The following is a 20,281-nucleotide window of genomic DNA, read 5'->3' as shown; positions in this document are numbered from 1 at the left end:
TTGTCTACTGCATCTTGTTACCTGTTGCTTAATTTTTGCATTTCTCTCCTGTTATCACTCTAATACTCGACCACACCCAGTTGTCTGGTAACAGACTGTGCAGTCGAATATCTTTGTCACTGTCTCTGCTGTTTACTCGACCTCTCACTCGACCACACCTAGTGCTTGGTAACAAGCTGTGTTGGTCGAGTGTTTTAATTATTCTGCTTGAATTTCTGTTTCCTGCATGTTCACCTAGGACCGCTAGAAACCTCAAAACCTGTTATTGCTTGGCTTGACTCTGTGAACTCTGATTGCATCTTGATCGCTAGCATCACACCCATTTGGATTGACAACCTAAAATACAATGATTGGTGTTTTAGGATAATTGACTAAAAACCCTATTATCAATTTGGCGCTGTTGCCAATTGGGTGTTTGTTTGTTACATTTAAGATTTCAGACTTGCTTAGATCAATTTTTTTTTTAATTTTCATTTCAGTTACTAACTATGTGTTTTCTTGTTGTCTTCTTGATCTAAGTACACCTCTACTGTATGCAAACTCGATCAACCGGCAACCAAAACCTCCTTTTTAACGATAACATCAACTACATAGCTCGCGAAATCAGAGAAAGGAGAAACACAGTCAACCTTGTACCCCAGCAACCACTCGAAATGGCTGACGAACAAAATCAAGAGAATGGCCCTGCTATCCAAAACAACAACTTCGAGATTTAGAGTGGTCTCATCTCGATGATATAGGGGAACAAATTCCATGGTATGCCAATGGGTCTGCCAATGGAGGATCCACTCGATCACTTGGATGAATTTGATAGACTCTGCAACCTAACAAAAATCAATGGTGTCAGTGAAGAGGCATTCAAGCTCCGGTTGTTTCCATTCTCCTTAGGCGACAAAGCACACATTTGGGAAAAGAATCTGCCCCATGACTCAATCACCACTTGGGACAATTGCAAGAAGGCCTTTTTGGCAAAGTTCTTCTAGATACCGCCAGCAATGGGAATTTCCAGAACAAAGATGTTGAAGAAGGCTGGGAACTGGTTGAGAACCTAGCTCAGTCAGATGGAAATTACAACGAGGACTGCGATAGGACCACCAAAGGACCAACTGACTCGGATGACAAACACAAGAAAGAGATCAAAGCGCTGAATGACAAGCTGGACAAAATTCTTCTTAGCCAGCAGAAGCATGTGCACTTCCTTGTTGATGACGAGCAGTATCAAGTCCAAGATGGGGAGGGGAACCAGTTAGAAGAAGTTAGCTACATCAACAACCAAGGTGGCTAGAAAGGGTATAACAACTTCAAGACGAACAACCCCAACCTCTTTTACCGCAACACCAATGTTGTTAATCCGCTTGATCAAGTGTATTCTCCACAGCAACAACAAGGTCAAACCTTTTGTTCCCTAAAACTAAGGTCAAACCTTTTGTTCCCTAAAACTAAGGTTTTGTTCCCAAGCAGCAATTTCAGGGGAACTACCAGCAGCAACCACCACTTGGGTTTGCACCTCAGCAACATAAAGGCCCTGCTGCTCCTGACATTAACATGAAACAAATGCTACAACAGCTGCTCTAAGGACAAGCATCCGGCTCCATGGAGATTGCTAAGAAAATATATGAGTTACACAATAAGCTAGACTGTAGCTACAATGATCTAAATGTCAAGGTGGAGACACTGAATTCTAAAGTTAGATTCTTGGAGGAAAATTCCGCATCTACTTCCGCTCAAAACTAGATAAGCCAACTTCCAGGAAAAGCAATTCAGAATCCAAAAGAATATGCTCATGCTATCACCATACGCTGTGGAAAAGCACTTCCAACCAGAGAGGAACCTAAGATAGTCACCGAGGACACAGTAGATCTAGATGGGGAGAATTTTAGTTTTAGTAAAGATCAAGCTAACAAGGAACTTGAGCAGCCACTCGACCAGTCACTCGAGCAGCCACTCGACCTCGTCACTCGACCACCTTTCCTAATAACATCACTAACTGCTCTAAAACTAGTTGCTGTAAAAAACAAAGAAAAGGTCTTTGTTCCTCTTCCTTACAAACCCCAACTTCCATTTCCTGGCCGTCACAAAAAAATATTGGCAGATAAGTATAGAGCTATGTTTGCCAAGAACATCAAGGAGGTTTAGTTGCAGATACCTCAAATTGACGCTCTAGCACTAATCTCGGATTCCCACAAGTTTCTGAAAGACTTGATCGTGGAGAGAATTCAAGAAGTGCAAGGGATAGTATTATTGAGTCACGAATGCAGTGCTATCATACAGAAGAAGACCATTCCTAAGAAGCTTATTGATCCTGGTTCATTCACTCTACCATCCTATTTAGGTCCATTGGCTTTCAACAGATGCCTATGTGATTTAGGAGCATCAGTCAGTCTCATGCCACTCTCTGTTGCCATAAGATTGGGGTTCACTCTATACAAATCTTGCAACATATCCCTAATCCTAGCTGACAGATCAGTAAGGATCTTTCATGGTTTACTCGAAAACCTACCAATCAGGATTGGAGCTATAGAGATACCCACTGACTTTGTAGTCCTAGAGATGGATGAAGAGCCCAAGGACCCTTTGATCTTGGGAAGACCTTTCTTAGAAACTGTAGGTTCTATGATTGATGTCAAGAAAGGGAAGATTGATCTAAACCTTGGCAAAGACTTTAGGATGACCTTTGACGTCAAAGATGCAATGAAGAAGCCTACCATAGAAGGGAAACTCTTTTGGATCGAAGAAATGGATCATTTAGCTGACGAGTTACTGGAAGAACTTGCAGAAGAAGATCACCTTAATAGTGCTTTGACCAAAAATGGTGAAGACGAGATTCTGCATTTGGAGACTTTGGGATACCAGAAGCTATTAGACTTACATAAAGCGATGGAAGAGTCAGAACACTTTGAGGAATTGAATGGACCAGCAACCGAGGCAATGGCAATGAGTGAAGAAGGGTCAACACAAACTCAACCTTCTTACTCGAGAACATACTCGACCAATCACTCGAGCGCGACTGTCAGCGACTATGGGGAGCTGATCATTCCAACTTCAGATGACTGCTCTGAACTCAAGGCACCAAAGGTCAATCTCAAACCACTTCCCAAAGATTTGAGGTACGCATTCTTTGGTTTAAACTCTACTTACCCTACGATCATTAATGCTAAGTTAAATGATGATGAAGTGAACCTATTACTGTCTGAACTTACAAAGTATGGGAGAGAAATTTGTTATTCTTTGTTTGACATTAAGGGAATTTCACCTAGTTTATCCAATCATAGGATCCATCTTTAAAACGAATCATATTCTAGCATTGAACCAAAAGAGGAGGTTAAATCCTAACTTGAAAGAAGTAGTGAAAAAAAAAAAATTGAAACTGCTTGATGCTGGTGTCATCTACCCTATTTCTCATAGTATTTGGGTTTCTCTAGTACATTGTGTCCCTAAAAAGGGGGGAATGACTATTGTTAAAATTGAAAAGGATGAATTGATCCTGACTAGAACTATAACTGGGCATAGAATGTGTATTGATTATAGAAAGCTAAATGCTGCATCTAGGAAAGATCATTTTCCTTTACCATTCATTGACCAAATGCTTGAACGCTGAGCTAATCACCCATACTATTGTTTTCTCGATGGATATAGTGGTTTCTTTCAAATACCAATTCACCTTACTGATCAAGAGAAAACCACTTTCACATGTCCTTATGGAACTTTTGCTTATAAGAGAATGCCATTTGGTTTATGCAATGTCCCTGCAACATTTCAGAGGTGTATGACCTCTATATTTTCGGATTTAATCGAGGAGATGGTGGAGGTCTCCATGGACGATTTTTCGGTCTATGGCCCCTTTTTCTCCTCATGTTTGTTGAATCTTGGCAGGATATTGACCAGGTGCGAAGAGACTAATCTTGTTCTCAATTGGGAAAAATGTCATTTCATGATGAAAGAAGGCATAACGTTGGGTCACAAGATATCAGAGTAGGGAATAGAGGTTGACAAGGGAAATATCGAAGTGATGATGCAGTTGCAACCGCCAAAAACTATCAAAGACATCAGAAGTTTCGTTGGCCATGCTGGGTTCTACAAGAGGTTTATTAAGGATTTCTCCAAGATAGCCAGGCCGTTAACCAGGCTATTGTGCAAAGAGACCGAGTTCGAATTCAATGAGGACTGCCTCAAATCCTTTCACACCATCAAGGAAGCTTTGGTATCTTCTCCTGTTGTTCGAGCTCCTAATTGGGACTACCCATTCGGGATTATGTGTGATGCATCAGATTACGCCGTAGGAGCTGTTCTAGGCCAGAAAATAGACAAGAAGCCTCACGTCATATATTACGCCAGCCGGACGTTGGATGAAGCTCAAGGAAGATATGCAACAACTGAGAAGGAGCTTTAGCTGTTGTATTCGCATTTGAATAGTTTAGAAGCTAGTTGGTTGGATTTAAGGTCACTGTCTATACAGACCATGCTGCTTTGAGGCATCTGTGTGCCAAGAAGGATACTAAACCAAGACTGTTGAGATGGATACTTCTGTTGCAAGAGTTTGACATGGAAATAGTAGACAAGAAGGGCACTGAAAATGGTTCGGCTGACCATCTGTCAAGGATGAGAATTGAAGAACCCATTCCGATAGACGACTCAATGCCAGAAGAACAACTCATGGTTGTAGAATTCTTCGGTGAGAGTTACAGCGGGAAAGAGTTCCACCAACTGAATGCTGTTGAGGGAAGATCTCCATGGTATGCTAATCACGTCAATTATTTGGCATGCGGAGTAGATCCCCCCAACTTGACCAGTTATGAAAGGAAGAAGTTTTTCAGGGACATACACCATTACTACTGGGATGAGCTTTACCTTTACACTCTTTGTAAAGATAAGATCTACAGGAGATGCGTCTCAGAAGATGAAGTAGAAGGTATCCTGCTACATTGCCACCGCTCTGCATATGGTGGCCACTTCACGACATTTAAGACAGTGTCAAAGATTCTACAAGCAGGCTTTTGGTGGCCAACAATGTTTAAGGACGCTCAGGAGTTTGTTTCAAAATGTGATTCATGCCAGAGAAAGGGCAATATCAGCAGAAGAAATGAGATGCCTTAGAACCCAATCTTGGAAGTTGAGATCTTTGATGTATGGGGAATTGATTTTATGGGTCCATTCTCATCTTCATACGGTAACAAGTATATACTGGTCGCCGTAGATTATGTATCAAAGTGGGTCGAAGCTATTGCCAGTCCTACCAACGATGCAAAAGTTGTGCTGAAGCTGTTCAAGACCATAGTCTTCCGAAGATTTGGAGTTCCCAAGGTAGTAATAAGTGATGGTGGAAAGCATTTCATCAACAAGGTTTTTGAAAACCTTCTGAAGAAGCATGGAGTAAAGCACAAGGTCGCCACTCCTTATCATCCACAAACAAGTGGGCAGGTTAAGATTTCCAACAGGTAGATAAAAGCAACTATGGAAAAGACTGTTGGGATTACAAGGAAAGACTGGTCTACAAAGCTCGATGACGCATTGTGGGCTTACAGGACAACTTTCAAGACCCCCATTGGTACAACTCCTTTCAATCTTCTCTATGGAAAATCATGTCACCTACCTTTTGAGCGCGAGTACAAAGCTATGTGGGCGGTAAAACTCCTGACATTTGACATAAAAACCACTGAGCAGAAGCGGTTGATCCAACTCGGTGACCTTGATGAGATCAGTTTAGAAGCTTATGAGAGCTCTGAAATCTACAAGGAGAGAACTAAGCTTTTCCATGACAAGAAGATCATCACTAAGGATTTCTAGGTTGGTGATCAGGTGCTGCTATTCAACTCTCGCTTGAAACTCTTTCTAGGAAAGCTTAAGTCTAGATGGTCCGGTCCCTTCTGTATCACTGAAGGCCGTCCTTATGGAGCAGTCACTCTAGCTGGTAAGAGTGGAGATTTCACAGTAAATGGTCAAAGGCTCAAGAAATACTTAGCAGGTCAAATCCTTCCAGAGGTGACGTCGCTTCATTTCCAGGAACATCTTGATGATTAAAGGAGTAAGGAATTCAAGCTAATGACTTAAAACAAGCTCACTTGGGAGGAAGTCCCATGCCTTTCTATGTATATATTTTAGTTTTCCTTGTTATTTTTATGCGTTTTTCTAGTGTTTTCAGGAAATAACTGCCAATGTTTAAGTGCAAAGGATTCAACCTTAGAGAGTCACTCGACCACATGCTGTAGAGATCGAGTGTCTCTATGCAATCGAGTATAACCAAGGTTTCAGCTAGAGTTTCAACATGTTACTCGATCACACTAACGACATGCTCATGAGGAAATGTGGTCGAGTAAATATGATGATTCTGAGCCATCATACTCGACCATGTACTCGACCAACATAAGAAATGCGGAGACCAGAGGTAGAAATCGAGTATAATGTTGTTTTGATCTAACGACTAAACATTATACTCAACCAACAGAGATTTATAGAGGATTTCAGGATTTCCTGAGGTTTTCCCAGTCAACAAGAAACTAAGCTTAAAGACAAAACAACAGAGCGTGGACCACACGCGTTTTCTCCCTGAAGATAAGATGGAGAGAGAATAACAAATTCAATCTCCACCACACCTTTTGAAATCGCCCTCATCATAACAAAGTTTACTAGACCCATCTCTCTTCATCTCTCTCCTTCGCCACAAATCGCCCTCTTTCTCTTTCTCTCGTCCAACGAATTACTCTACCACGAAGAGCAAAGACACCCGATCACCACTCTCCATACTCGACCACCTCTGCGCCGTCGCAGTCGAGTTCCCCATCTCATTCACAGTTGAAACCTCAAGAACCACTCGAGTTCAGCCGAGAGTACTCGATTTTAACCAGCGGACTTGACCACCTTTCAACTGTAACCAAGTTCACCATCTTTGATACTCGACTGTACATTCGTGGTTCCGTCCCTGCCAATTCCTGACCGTCGACTGACGGTTTACTCGACCTCTAAAGGAAAGAAACACGGCAGGTCGACCTCCGGAGGAGATGCCAGGTTTCGGTGGAGGTACATATGATACTCCCAAGGCCGCCGCTGCATCCTGAGAACGTGCCGGTCGGGTGGTGTTGTGCTTATGACAATTTCTTCGAGAAATGCGGCCTATTTTTCCCAATTCCGGCGTGTATCCTCGAGATGCTCTATTGTCTCGGCCTCGCCTTTCCCCAGATGTGTCCGAACTTCGTCCGCCATGTGCTGGCATTATTCACCTAGGCTCGGGAAGTAAACAGAGAATTCAGCTGCCATGACCTGCTTCAGCTCTGCCTAGGTGAATAATGCCAGCACAGTTTTGATCCCGCGAGGATAACAAGGACCTGGTCTACCAACCTGGGTCAGATGGAGACCTGAGCCTCTTGATTTTTCTTTGTTGTTTGTGTCGAATCCTTGACTGCTTTTGCTGGACGTTAGTATTGAAAGTAATCGTTTTTTTTTATGATTTGCAGCAAGGACCAAGGAAGTTACTCTCTCGGAGACAGAACTTGAGCTGTTAACCCTTCTCCGACGTGGTCAGACTGACTGGTCCACTTTCAGCAGAAATCGCATCGTAGCTGCTCTTGCCGTAGCTCCAGCAGTTCCCGTAGCTCCAGCAGTTCACGCAATCGTTCTTCCAGAAGCACAGCTAGATCCAATCGAAGAGGTTTCGCGTATTGAACCGGTTCCCGAAGCTAACCTGCCTATAGGTACGAGTTCCGCTATATATATATTATTTTTTTTAAAAGTACGAGTTATTGAGACAGTTGCGCAACTTGAATTGGTTACTAACAAATGTCGTGCTCTATCTACTCAGTTCCTCCTGACTCCAGCTCCACTTCAGAACTCCCGCTCATCAGAAGAATGAGGCGTCCAAGCCTTCGTGTTCAACGAGTCAACGCCTGGGCTCCCGCTCGTGCCGGTGATTTGTCGGTTGCAGTGACTGCGGCTCGAAACACTCTAGCTGTTTCCAGCGCATCTGCCTCAGCATCTCATCCCTCGCTTCCTGAGCTCAACGCTGGGATCTCAGCTGCAGCAGGTCAATCGGATAACAATCAGGTCGCTCAGGTATTTGGGCCATCTACAGTTGTTCGTTCTGATGGTGCACCGTCCTCTCCGAAGAGGGCTCGGACCCAGCCGGAGGTGAATCCGGCGGCTGAGTTGGTCGTGAGCGACCAGAGGGTCGCCTCTCCTAGAGAGGAGAGGATGGAACCTGCGGCTGTTACTCCGGAGGCAGCTGCGTCCGCAGATAGGCGATCCTCGGGCAAGTCCCATGGCGGAGGACGAGGCTCCAGAGGTGGGGGCCGGTCTTCAAACCGGTCTCAGGAAGTGAGGCAGACGTCCAACTCCGGCGGAGGATCCGCGGGAAGTAGGCCTTTCCACTGGTCTTACACACACGATCGTGATCACCCGATCGTTGAGGACGAGGCTGGGTTAGCGAACCTGCTTCGCCATATCAAAGGGAGGAACTGCCAGGTTCCTGGAGTGAAGAACATGGCCGAGGCGGCGGCCTATGCTGACATGATGGCGAAGGAGGGCCAGGTAATTATCGATAACTGTCTCCTTCTAATTTATATCTTTACGCTAGTTGTGACTTTCGGTTTTGCTTTCGGTAGGCGATAGCTGCCACAAACAAGCTGGTTGCTCTCTATGAGCAGCGTCTGAGCCAGGTCCCCTCGGCGAACGAGCTTGAAGAAGGAAAGGCCCTCATCCTGGAGCTGACGTCGAGTGTGAAGGCTGGTTAGGATCGCGAAGTCTCGTTCCAGGTACACCTCAGTTTTGACTTGTTTATAAATAATTCGTCGATGATTTGATGATTCTAACCTGATTGTTATTTCAGGCGAAGATCGAGAGGCTGAAAATGGAGTTGTCCACTTCAAAAGACCTCGAGAAAGGTTTTGCTGAGAAGATCGGGTTCATGGAGATGGAGCTCGAGGGGTTGCAAGCCGACCAGCAGACGACGAGGAGCCAGATCCATCGCTTGGAGCAGAAGAGGGAAGAGCTCTCCAAAATGGTGGTGAACCTGACTTCGATTGCACAAGGGACGAAGAAGGCGGTTCACAATGCTAAGGTTGAGCTGGCTGCTGCGTATTCGAAGCTGCTGGCTGGGATCAAGGAGAAGTGGGTCGCCAAAAAGGAATACACGGTACTGGAGGGGCAAGCAGCTGAGGTGGAATCGAACCTGGCTTTGATCGACCAGATCACCAAGGCTGCTATTGATCTGACCATTGAGAAACCTAGGCTGCGAGAAGAGCTAGATGACCTAGAGGCGCGGTGCAAGTCGAACGAGGTATCAGACTTTACTCTAAGCAAGTTGGATCTCCCGCAGGTTTCAGAGATTTCGGTGGTACGTTCGATGGACGTCGACAAGCAAGGGACGCCAATTGGCCTAGATGAGTTCGGGAGCAACAAAGACGCGTTTCCGGGAGGTCTCGTAGAGGGTTCTGGTACTGTCTTCGCTACGCCAGCCGGAGAATCGAGGGAGTGATCACTTTCGCTCCTTGTTTGTTTTAGGATTTCGTGTTTTGTTTCAGACTTAATGCCTGGGAAGGCTTTTATCCTTTCGTTTATTGCCTTTTGAACTTGGTGCCTGGGAAGGCTTTTATCCTTTTTAGCAAGTATTTTTTGTCTTTCGTTCGAGTGTTGACACTTCGTTGATTTTGGTGCGAGACCACCTCGCTTTGTCCATGTTCCGGATAATAATTGGACTTGTTTCGCATCCAAATTATTTCGGATGTGATATGGTATGTTCTTCGAAGGTTAAAACTTTGAATGAGTTTGAGTTGTTTTGTCTTGGGAACCTGTTGAAGTGAGGTCACACAAGGGACCTGCCAGATTTTGGGAGCTAGGCTTGTGGTATCGCCAGGTCGCGAATGAAACCTTCATTTCTTTCTTGTTTACTATGTTATGCGTTGATAGCGAAAGAGTTAGATTTGGTTGTAGTAGGTGAGCTCCGATGAAGCCGAAGTGATGTGTTCTTATAAGTTTTACTTCACTGTCCACTTTTTGGAAGCGAGATCACAAAATGGATCCGCTAACGTTCGGTTGTTGGGCTTTAGGTATCGTAAGATTACGAATGAGTTTTAAATCATAGTGTAAATGATTGTTTTTTGCGAATATGATAATGAGTATCAAAATTTCCTTTTATTCTTATCTCGAAATTGTTAAGTACAAAAGGAGGTAAAGCAAGCGACGATCTGGCGTTTGGTCATCGAGCAGGGACCTGCTTGATACCGAAGGGAGATTGAACTGTCAGGTGAGCAGCTGATCTTCGTTGATGGGAGATGCGATGTCTATTTCCCTTGTTGAAGTTTCGTCTTACAGATAGAAGGGTTGAGATGGTAATTGCGTTTGCGGAGGTGACTGCCTGAATACCTGGTTAGGGGATTAAGCCCTTTTCATTTGATTGAATTGGTGGCTACGCTCTTGGGAGGAGTTGCCTACGTACCCTGCCAAGGGATCAAGCCTTATCGTAGTTCGATTGTTTTTGAGTACCTATTCGTGGTATTTCTTGAGATGAATGGCATTCCAAGGCCGTAACTCAGGTACTCCGTTGATAACTTTTACGAGCTTATAAACGCCGTCGTTTAGCTCTCTCGTGTTGCTGAACACTTTTCGTAAAACAAGCTCTCCCACTTCGAATCTCCGAATTTTGATATTGGAGTTATAGTAGCGGGCGAATCTCACGCTTGGTACCATGGTTTCGACAGGGATTACTGCTTCTAAACCATAAGCAAGGGAGAACAGTGTTTCTTGCGTTGATTTGCGAGGTGTGGTTCGGTAGGCCCAGAGAACTCCGTGGAGCACGTCGGACCACATTGATTTTTTTGAATCAAGTCTTTTCTTGATGTTGCTAAGTATAACTTTGTTGGCGGCTTCTGCCTGTCCGTTACCTTGTGGGTAACGGGGGTGGATATGGTAAGACGGATCTTCCACTTGTCGCAAAATGCTTTGATTTTTCCCGAGGTGAGGTTAGTCCCGTTATCGGTGACGATCTCATAAGGTATGCCGTGTCGGCATACGATGTTTTCCCATAGGAAGTCCTCGACTTGTTTCTTGGTTACCTGTTGGAAGGCTTTAGCCTCAAACCATTTGGTAGAATAGTCGGTGAGGACCAGCAGGTTTTTTAGTCTCTTCTTCCCACCGGAGGCTTCCATGGGACCTACGACGTCCATGGACCACTTCATAAATGGGTAAGGGGAAGAGATCGAGGACATTTCCTCAGGAGGTTGATGAAGAGTAGGTGCGTGTCGTTTGCATTTATCGCACCTGAGTGAATGAGCTACGCAATCGGCTAGCATTGTTGGCCAGAAGTAACCTTGCTTTTTAATTCTGAGGGCGAGGGTACGTCCACTACAGTGGCTACCACATTGCCCCTCGTGCATGCTTTTCATGAGATCTTTCGTTTGTTGCCCGTAGGTACACACAATGTAGGGACCTACGACGCTGCGTTTCATCAGTCTCCCTTCCATGACGCAGTACCTTGCGCTCTGGGCTTTGAGTTTTCTGGTCTCCCACTTGTCGGGAGGTGTGATCCCTCGTTCGATGTAATCGATGATTGGGATTCTCTAGTCGTTGTACGGTTCAGGTTCGTACGAGGCAGGTTGTTCGGGGGTTCCGACCTCCGGCTCTTCCTCCGCTGCATTTGCCTTCGCGGCTACTACAAGGGCTCTAGCCGCGGCGGTGGTGCTTCGGGTTACTCGCGTAAAGTTGCAAGTTGCCGAGGTTTCCGTCCCAGCGTGTTTGACCGTTAGGTCGATGCTCGGGTGTTCTATTCCTTCAACTGGGATAATTCTTTTGACGAAAGGATCTGACGTGGAGGCAAGAGTTGCCAAGGCGTCTACAGAGGTGTTTTCCCCTCTGGGGATCCTGGTCAGTTCAAACTATTCGAACTGTTTGATCAAGGTTTTGACTAGTTTGAGGTACGCTTCCATGCGCTCGTCTTTAGCTTCCATGGGCGTGTATATCGCAGATTCCCATTCCTTGAGCTAGCTTAATGCCAGCAATGAGGGCTTTGTACTGAGACTCGTTATTTGATGCGTTGAATCCGAGTCGGAACGATTGTTCGATGACTTCCACGGTGGGGGAGGTGAGTTGTATTCCTACTCCGGATCCCTGTCGGTTGGAGGAGCCATCGACGTAGAGGAGCCATTTCTTATTGGAGTTGGTTCCATCCAGGTCCGCTAACGGGAGCTCGATTACAAAGTCGGCTAGGACCTGTGCTTTCAGGCTGGTTCTGGTGCGATATTCTATATCGTACTCACTTAGTTATATAGCCAATTTTGCAAGTCAACCTGATTGAGTTGGACTGTGCAGAATGGTTCTGATTGGTTGAGACGTCATCACTACGATGGGATGTGATTGAAAATATGGTCTCAGTTTTCGAGCTGACATGGCTACGGCCAGTGCTAGTTTTTCCATTGCTGGATAACGAGTTTCAGCGTCTATCAACGTTTTACTAACGTAATAGATCGGTTTCTGTCCTTCGTGATCTTCTCTCACCAGGACGCCGCTTATCGCGGTTCGGGAGACTGCCGTGTACAGGTACAACGGTTCTCCTTCTTCGGGTTTTGCAAGTATGGGTGGTTCGGACAGGTACGCTTTCAAATGTTTGAAGGCTTGCTTGTAGTCCTCGTTCCAATCGAACTTTTTATCCTTTCGGAGGAGCTGATAGAAAGGGACGCATTTATCGGTGGACCTGGATAACTTGTTGAGGGCGGCGATACAGCCGGTTAGTCGTTGGACCTCCCGTGCCGTTTTTGGCGATGACATGTCGATGAAGGCTGCAATCTGCTTAGGATTGGCCTCGATGCCTCTTTCGGTTACTAGGTATCCGAGGAATTCTCCTGAGGGAACTCCGAAAGAGCATTTCTCGGGGTTTAGCTTCATTTCGAATTTGTTTAGGATTTTGAAGCATTCTCTTAATTGCGAATAAGGTATGCTGCCCCTGCGTTTGGTTCTCCTTTTTGAAGGGTTTCTTAATTGCAAGGGGAGCGTTTTACGTTTTAGATTCTTTGAATCGTAAGGCCAGCACAATGAGCTCCTCTTCGGCTTTGGAGAAGTGGAGAGCTTTGTGAAGGGCATCGTCTAAAGAGACTGGTTGCCTAACAGTGAGTTCCTCACGGAACCTAGAGGAGAACCAAAGGCCGTTACGAAGGGCTGCTATGGCTACCTCTTCGTTTAGGTTTGCAATTTTCGATTTGATTGCTTTGAATTTTTTGACGTAAGATCGCAGGGATTCGTTCTGAAGTTGAGTGAGACTCCAATGGTCGGCTTCGGACGTCCTCTGTTCGATAAGTACCGAATACTGTTTTAAGAAAGCGACGGCGAGCTGGTCGAAGGTATCAATGGAGTTCCCTTCAAGACTAGCAAACCATTCGAGGGCGTGACCTACGAGGTTTTTTGCGAAGAAACGGCAATGACCTGCTTCGTTTTCTTCGTCTATCAGGTACGCTCGTGTTATAGCAAAACGGAAGGATCTCAGATGAGCCTTTGGGTCGCTCGTTCTGTCGTACTCCGGGAAACAGAGTCTCCTGACGTCTCGGAGGCGAAAACGAGCGATCCTATCCTTGAACGGGGTGCGCCTGGTTTCTTCGATCACGCGATCTATGTCGGGAGCATCACTCACTACTAGGTGCATTCGAGAATGCATTTGAGCCATGTTCGCGTTTGTTTGAGCTGCGTAATTGTGGAATGTTTCCATATCCACGACGTTACGCGGATCAACCGGTGCTTGGGGCCTGTTAAGGAGGTCGCTTCCTGGTATCCGGGGAACGGATGGTGGATTAGCGATAGAGGTCCGTTGTTGCATTGAGTTCCCGGGAATGCGGGAACTGGATGAGGTTGTTTGGTTTCTTGTCCACGTGTACCTAGGGGGCGAACAGCCCATCGGTAATAAAGATGGGGCCGGTAGCCTTGGGAAAGCAGGCGTTGCGCTTGTTTTGTTTCCTGTTACCAGGTTTTCGACGAGAGCGTTCGCAGGTGCCTGTAAAAAGGCGAGTTTCCGGTTCATAGGAGGTGAGACGTCTATCGAGGCGAAATCCAGACGAGTTCTCGGAGTAGGAACCGCCGGGGAGATAGTACCTGTCAGATCTATGGGGACCTGGGCAGGAAGCCCAGTTTCGCGGGGGGGGGGGGGGACCTCCTTACCCGCGGTATCGCGCTCTACCTCATCTGTCATGCGAGTGAGATCGCGTCTCTGCTGACCCACAATCGCGGCGAGGTTGCGATGCGCAATTTCTTGGTTTTTGGTTAAATTGATCAAGTTCATGATCATTGCGCGGAGCTCGGCTAATTCGCTGGCAGGTCGCGGAGGGACCTCAATAGACAGGTTGGCCAGGTTATCTCCGTTTGGAGGCTGTATCGTGACGTTTCGTTCTTCGCCCCTTGTTTGCGGAGGGGGAGTGATTTGGTCAGATCTAGAAGAATTAGAGTTTTGGGAGACGTTCTCTGTGTCAGTGTTATGGATAGCATCAACCTGGGCTCGGGAGGGAGATCCGTTGGGAGGTGCCCATCCATAACGTCATCGTTTGGGATCTGAACTGGTAAGCCAGATCTTGACGAATTGGATGAATTGGGATCCATGATCGTTGGTCACAATTGATGTGTTAGTTTCGGTGTTGGAATGATCTAGATCTTCAAGATTATGAGAAAGGAGGAAATGATCCATGATCGTGGGTTCTGAAATCCACATAAGAGATTTGTACTTAAGATTATGAGAAAGGAGGGCTAGATCTTCACTGAAACCGTGAGAGTTATATTGCTAAGAACAAATGGACTTTTGTATTAATTTTGACAAAGCTTTTACAATGAGAAAAGAGATTACAAGTGTAAAAGTGTGTGTGTGCCAATGTGAACTAGATTGAATGTCCCTTCCAAGTCGTCCTTGCTCCCTTATATAGGTCTACGCACGTGGTTGCTCCGTCCGGGATCTACGGAGATCCTCCTGGATATTCGGGAGGTCAGTTCCGAGATATCAGGTACGCTCCGCGAATATCTCCTCGTCAGTTCCTAGGTCATTATTTGCTTATCTCCCTGCATCAGGTGACTGGGCTTATCTTGCCCAAATTCCCATTCGCATATGTGGGCTCGTCAGCTGCGTGGGTCCTGTACTTAGTGGGCTTGGTGGGCTTTTGTGGGCTGGCTTGATATTTTCGCAGGTGGATTCCTGGAGGGGAATCTAGCTCCAACACCGTTGCAATCGAGTTCACCGTCTTCTTCCCTCAAGAATCACTTGATTTCATCTTGTAGACTTGACCACCACTCGACCACCGATTCAAGATTCCAAACGTTGATTCCGGTTCACTAAGAAGTCACTCGACCGTTGGTGCTAGCATTCAGCAGAGCCACTCGGCTTCAACAGCTTTTCTCGACCACCGATTTCTGTTCTACTCGATTCAAATCGTGAAAGAAGAACTCGGGACGGTTTAGTTTACTCGAGTACTAGATTGTACTCGACCAACTTGGTTCATTCCGTAGTCTTTTGATAACAATTCCAGTTTTATTGTTTTCTCCGAGACTAACCTATTGACGTTTGAGCTTTGAGTTCTAAATCTTTTTCAGGTCTATCATGAGCAATTACAGTGACAGTTCGTTAAAGGATCCTGACTATCACATGGATGAGGCTGAATCTTCATCTTCAAGACCAGAAAGAGAACATAGAGAATTTGATAACTTCAGGAGAAAAGCTGAGATAGCTCGAGGGAAGAGAGCAATGAGAGAGAGGTATGAGCTGATAGATGAAGAGCTGGAGGACGGGTAAATGCCTGAGCATACTCACAAAGCCACAAAACTTATGCACAAACCTGATGTTTTGCCATCTCAGGAGTATATAAGGCTCTTCAAGCTAAACGAGTTCTGCTCGACTACGCTGGCACAGCTTGGATTACTAGAGGATGTTCATCACATGCACCAGAGTTGTCACCTGGACACTCTGATGGCTTACCCATAAGGAGCCTATGAAGAAGAAACGATTCAATTCCTCTCCACACTGTGGAGCTTTACCAGGGTATGACCTCTGATGATTTGGAAAGTGAAGGATTGGGATTCTTGCGATTCTCTGTGTATGGTCAGGATTATATGCTATCAATCAAGCCCTTAGAAGGATTGTTTGGTTTTCCTAGTGGAACAGATACTACGCTCAAGTTTGACAGAGAAGAGTTAAAAGATTTATGGATCACCATTGGCAGCTCTGTAACGCTGAATTATTCAAGATCCAAGAGCAATCAGATACGCAGTCCTGTCATCAGGTACTTCCAGTGTTCTGTAGCCAATGTCCTCTACTCCCGAGAGATAACAGGGACTATTCCTAATTCTGATATGGAGATGATCGCTTTGGCTCTCAAAGGCACTCTCCGCCAAACCAAGAACAATATGTCTCTCCAAGGTGAAACCGAATGATACACCTCTCTCTATACTTCTTCTGATCTACCTGTGTGGATACAAGAGCTGGGCTGTCAGCAATAACCACAAGAGAGCACGAGGCGCTCTTTGCATAGGAGGTGTTGTGACACCGATTCTGATCGCTTGTGGAGTCCCAATCACATTTGATGGACTTGAGCCATGGGCAATTAATATTGAGCATCTACATCACTACAAAATCCTGGAGTTTGCAATGGTTGGCGACATGCATCGTTTCAAGTTTGAGCACTCTACAGATAAGAAAGCCAACATCCTTCTCCCCAGTCCTTAGGTTACACGCATAATAGAGGGAGATAACATTGATTTCAGGCCTGAGCTTGAGAACCTCTACTACGAGAACGCTCAGCCAACAAATGAGGATGTTCATACAGAAGAAGCTACTAAGGATGGGATGGATGAAGCTAGAGAAGTGGAGTATGACACGAGCATGTATCATTTTAGTGAGCATGTACCTCCAGCGAGGGGGAGCAAGAGTTTGAGTGAAGCTCACATGAACAACAGCAAGTTGTAGAAGTTGTGCAAGAAACAAGATAAGTTACTCACCAAGTGCTTCAACACTATCAAGTTTCTCACGGACAAGCTAAGCTGCTCCTCTCCCACTACAGCTATTCCACATGGACAACCTCCTCAGGACATGCCATCGAGGAGATTTGATGAGCCTAAGCCAAGTCAGCACAAGCCTAAGCCTAGTGAACAGAGAGTCTCACATGTCTCTGCTAGACATTCGTCAATCGAGTCTCGGGAACACAAGAGAAGGAAGAAGGCTACGCTCGTTCGCTCTAGCAGCAGATCACGCCTTATCCACTCGAGGAGATCACTCGACCGCGGCGCTGGCCGCAACAGAAGGAGAGAGGTCGAGTATCCTTAGAGCAATACTGGCCGCCAAAGAGCCGATGAGGTCGAGTACCCACACGCCGGAGCTTATACAGAACAGGACGACTCGTCAATGGCCTAGGAGCAATCACAGGCAGCCATTGACGACCAACTTCGTTCATTCTTCGACTAAGGTAAACGCCTCACTTCACCATTGTACTATACCATCTCATGTTTTTATTTTGTTTTTGTGATTTGTTTTGTCCTTAGTACTCTTTTTTAAATTTGGTCACACAGTGGACTGTGTGATTTAAGTTTGGGGGAGGACTCAGGAAATGTGTTTTGCATTGTATGTACTCTTGAGTCTGCATTCATCTAAGGCATAGAAAAACAAAAAAAAATTCAATACTTTCAGAAAAAGATTTCTCAAAAACAGAGTGTTCATGTAGTTGTATTACATTTAGGATCGAGTCTAGAGTGTTTCATTTAGGATTGTTGCATATGCATAGGGGATAATGATGAGATAGCCTTGTAAGCATTTTTTTCACCGGATAAACTTAGTGCCCTCGTTGCTAATTGTATGTTGCGTAGTCAATGAAATTGAAGTAAAACTGCACCATGTCTAGATTGCTCTACTCGATCACACTGTTATGATTTGAAACCATTCCCTATCAATTTGAACCTGAATCTGATTTTTAATTATTATGTCTGCATCAACTTTGAACTCATGGATACCCTAAAAAACTTGGATTTTCTTACTCATTTTAACCACTCTTGTTAATCCAAGTAGCTGACTCTCCTTATTAGAGCAGTTAAACCCGAACCCAAACCTAAACTTTCTTTCAAGCCCTATATCACTTGTGAGTGTTTGTGAGGTCTTGTTCCGATTAAGCTTGGTAGAAATTGTTAGGTTCGTAACGACAGAGATAGTGTCTCATGTAGTTCTAGTTCGCGTTATCCGGACTAGATAGGACTAGGTGGGCGCTTATACTTTGGGTTGGGATGTGTCTAAAATAAACAAAAAAGGGTGGATTCATTGATAAGAAAAGGTAAAAGACTCTAGGTGAAGTAGCGTAATGAAGCAGAAAAAGTCTAGTAAACGTTTTGGGATTTGTAAAGAAAAGAAAAGGGTTCTTGTTAGCTAATGAAGAAGGGCAAAAGCCCTCGGTTTTAAAAATTTAAAACAGGAACATTAGTTGTTAAAGAAATTAAAATCCGCTAGATGTATCAAAGTGTTGAGAAAGCTTCTCCTAGAGTTAAGAGAAAAGAAAAGAATGATTGGAAAAAGGGTTTAGAAGATTTATCAATGCAAAGGGTAGAGTTAAGTTCTTAATTTGGGACTGGAGATGGGATTACCATTAGAGCTTCATTGGTTATACTCTGGGTAGATGGGATCTTATCTCTGGATGCATAGCTTGGGACTTACCTTTAGCATTCTACTAAAGCTTAATCATTTTTGAGAGATCCCCTGTTACTAAAGCCTATTCTGCAAGGGACCATCTTTGTCTCTTGACCTATACCTTAGCCAAATGAGTTAATTGATGATGCATTCCTTGATTCACGTTCCAGAACTAATGAATGTTAAAGGGATTGGTAGATTTGAAAACATGTATAGGTCAAGCATAAGAGGCGGATTGATTAATAAACAAGGCATGGCTAACGTTTTTTAGTAGGATTCGATCATATCGGAGCTTAGAACTACCAACTTGGACATTGATTTCATCTAATTTATCTGGTGCTTTTGCTCTGAGTCCCCACTTTCAAACCTCACCTCCAGCTTGTTCTTTATTGTTTGCTTGAGGGCAAGCAAAGACTAAATTTGGGGGAGTTGATAAGTGTGCATTTTACATGTTTTGAGCATCCATTTGTCATCACTTTAGCATCATATCACCACTGTTTTATACTATTTCTCATCATTTGTCATCACTTTGCATGTTTAGGATAGTTTTGCATGCATGTTGCATATTTGTGTTGTTTTCAAGTGATTTGGAGCTGTTGACGAGCTAATTGGAAGAAGTGGACTTCATCATATTAATATACTCGACCCCGATGCCAAGTACCACCATCCTGGACTTTCTGAAGTACTCGGTCACGGCCTCCGCAGCACATCACTCGACCGCAACACCCTTGATCACCACTCGACCCCCTGGTCGAGTATATGGCATCACCACTTCTCACCACCACTTGACCCCTGGTCAAGTAGACGAACCCATAACTTCACATCACCACTCGACCCCGTGGTCGAGTACCACCATCACCTTCACTCGATCATTTCACTCGATCTCCCACTCGATTACATGGTCGAGTCCCTTCATCATCGCACACTCGACCAATCACTCTACCACCAAGTCGAGTACCACCATCTTCCACCACTCGACATCATACTCGACTGCCAGCTTCAGAGTCTTCTCCATTCCGCACTCAACAAGACACTCGAGCGCAAGTAAGAGAAGAAGACTCCAACCAATCACTCGACCACCTGGGTCGAGTGGCGTTCTTAAATCCGTCCCAGTACTGTGTTGTTTTGAGTATTAGGGTTTCAGAATTTTTTCCTATAAGTAGCTTGTACTTTACATTTTTCGAAACAAGGTTTTTTTCCGCAGACGTTGTGTGTTCTTGACATTTTGTAATATGGATTTCTCTTAATCTATTCAGTATTTGCTCTTCATTTCGTTTACTAAGTTGTTCATCCTATTATCATCTCGCTATTACTCTGTTGCTATCATGTTTTCATTCTTATCATCGTTTATGCTTTCAACAATGATGTCTGAGTAGTGACTAGGTTTCTGAGGATGGGTTAGAGTAGTTAGAATCCTCTGTGTACTAGGTGGTTGACTTTGATTTATAGATCCCTTGTGGATTAGTTGTTCTTAATGCCTATTGCTTTCTGATCAACTGGAATTAGAGCCCAAACATTTCCGCACCCAAAAGGTGTTCGATGAAATGTCTGAACCACTAATTCCAGAGATTTGTGGGTCTCTACCAAGGTATTGGTTACAGGGAGCGTTTTGGCTTTAACTTGGTTATTGTTAATGCCTGTTAAGTTAGCTCTTGTCAATGGTGATTGAGTCTG

The 20,281-nt window shown here is 44.9% G+C and overlaps 5 pseudogenes across 5 annotated transcripts; 4 read left to right on the top strand and 1 right to left on the bottom strand.

Moving 5' to 3' along the window:
• Nucleotides 1-285: 285 nt before the first annotated feature.
• Nucleotides 286-6,234, top strand: AT4G06593 (annotated as a pseudogene; the record flags this gene model as incomplete). Its single annotated transcript has 1 exon — nucleotides 286-6,234.
• An 866-nt stretch (nucleotides 6,235-7,100) lies between these two features.
• On the top strand, nucleotides 7,101-9,463 carry AT4G06592 (annotated as a pseudogene; the record flags this gene model as incomplete). The annotated part of the gene is made up of 1 exon: nucleotides 7,101-9,463.
• A 761-nt stretch (nucleotides 9,464-10,224) lies between these two features.
• AT4G06591 lies at nucleotides 10,225-14,559 on the bottom strand (annotated as a pseudogene; the record flags this gene model as incomplete). Its single annotated transcript has 1 exon — nucleotides 10,225-14,559.
• Nucleotides 14,560-15,382: 823 nt separating this feature from the next.
• Nucleotides 15,383-17,572, top strand: AT4G06590 (annotated as a pseudogene; the record flags this gene model as incomplete). The annotated part of the gene is made up of 1 exon: nucleotides 15,383-17,572.
• A 1,568-nt stretch (nucleotides 17,573-19,140) lies between these two features.
• On the top strand, nucleotides 19,141-19,879 carry AT4G06631 (annotated as a pseudogene; the record flags this gene model as incomplete). The annotated part of the gene is made up of 1 exon: nucleotides 19,141-19,879.
• Between the last annotated feature and the right edge of the window lie 402 nt (nucleotides 19,880-20,281).

Source organism: Arabidopsis thaliana, chromosome 4 (assembly GCF_000001735.4).
Source record: "Arabidopsis thaliana chromosome 4, partial sequence".
In the NCBI taxonomy this organism is placed as follows: Eukaryota; Viridiplantae; Streptophyta; class Magnoliopsida; order Brassicales; family Brassicaceae; genus Arabidopsis; species Arabidopsis thaliana.
Note: the sequence above shows the minus strand (reverse complement) of the source record. Positions and strands in the feature narration are given on the sequence as shown.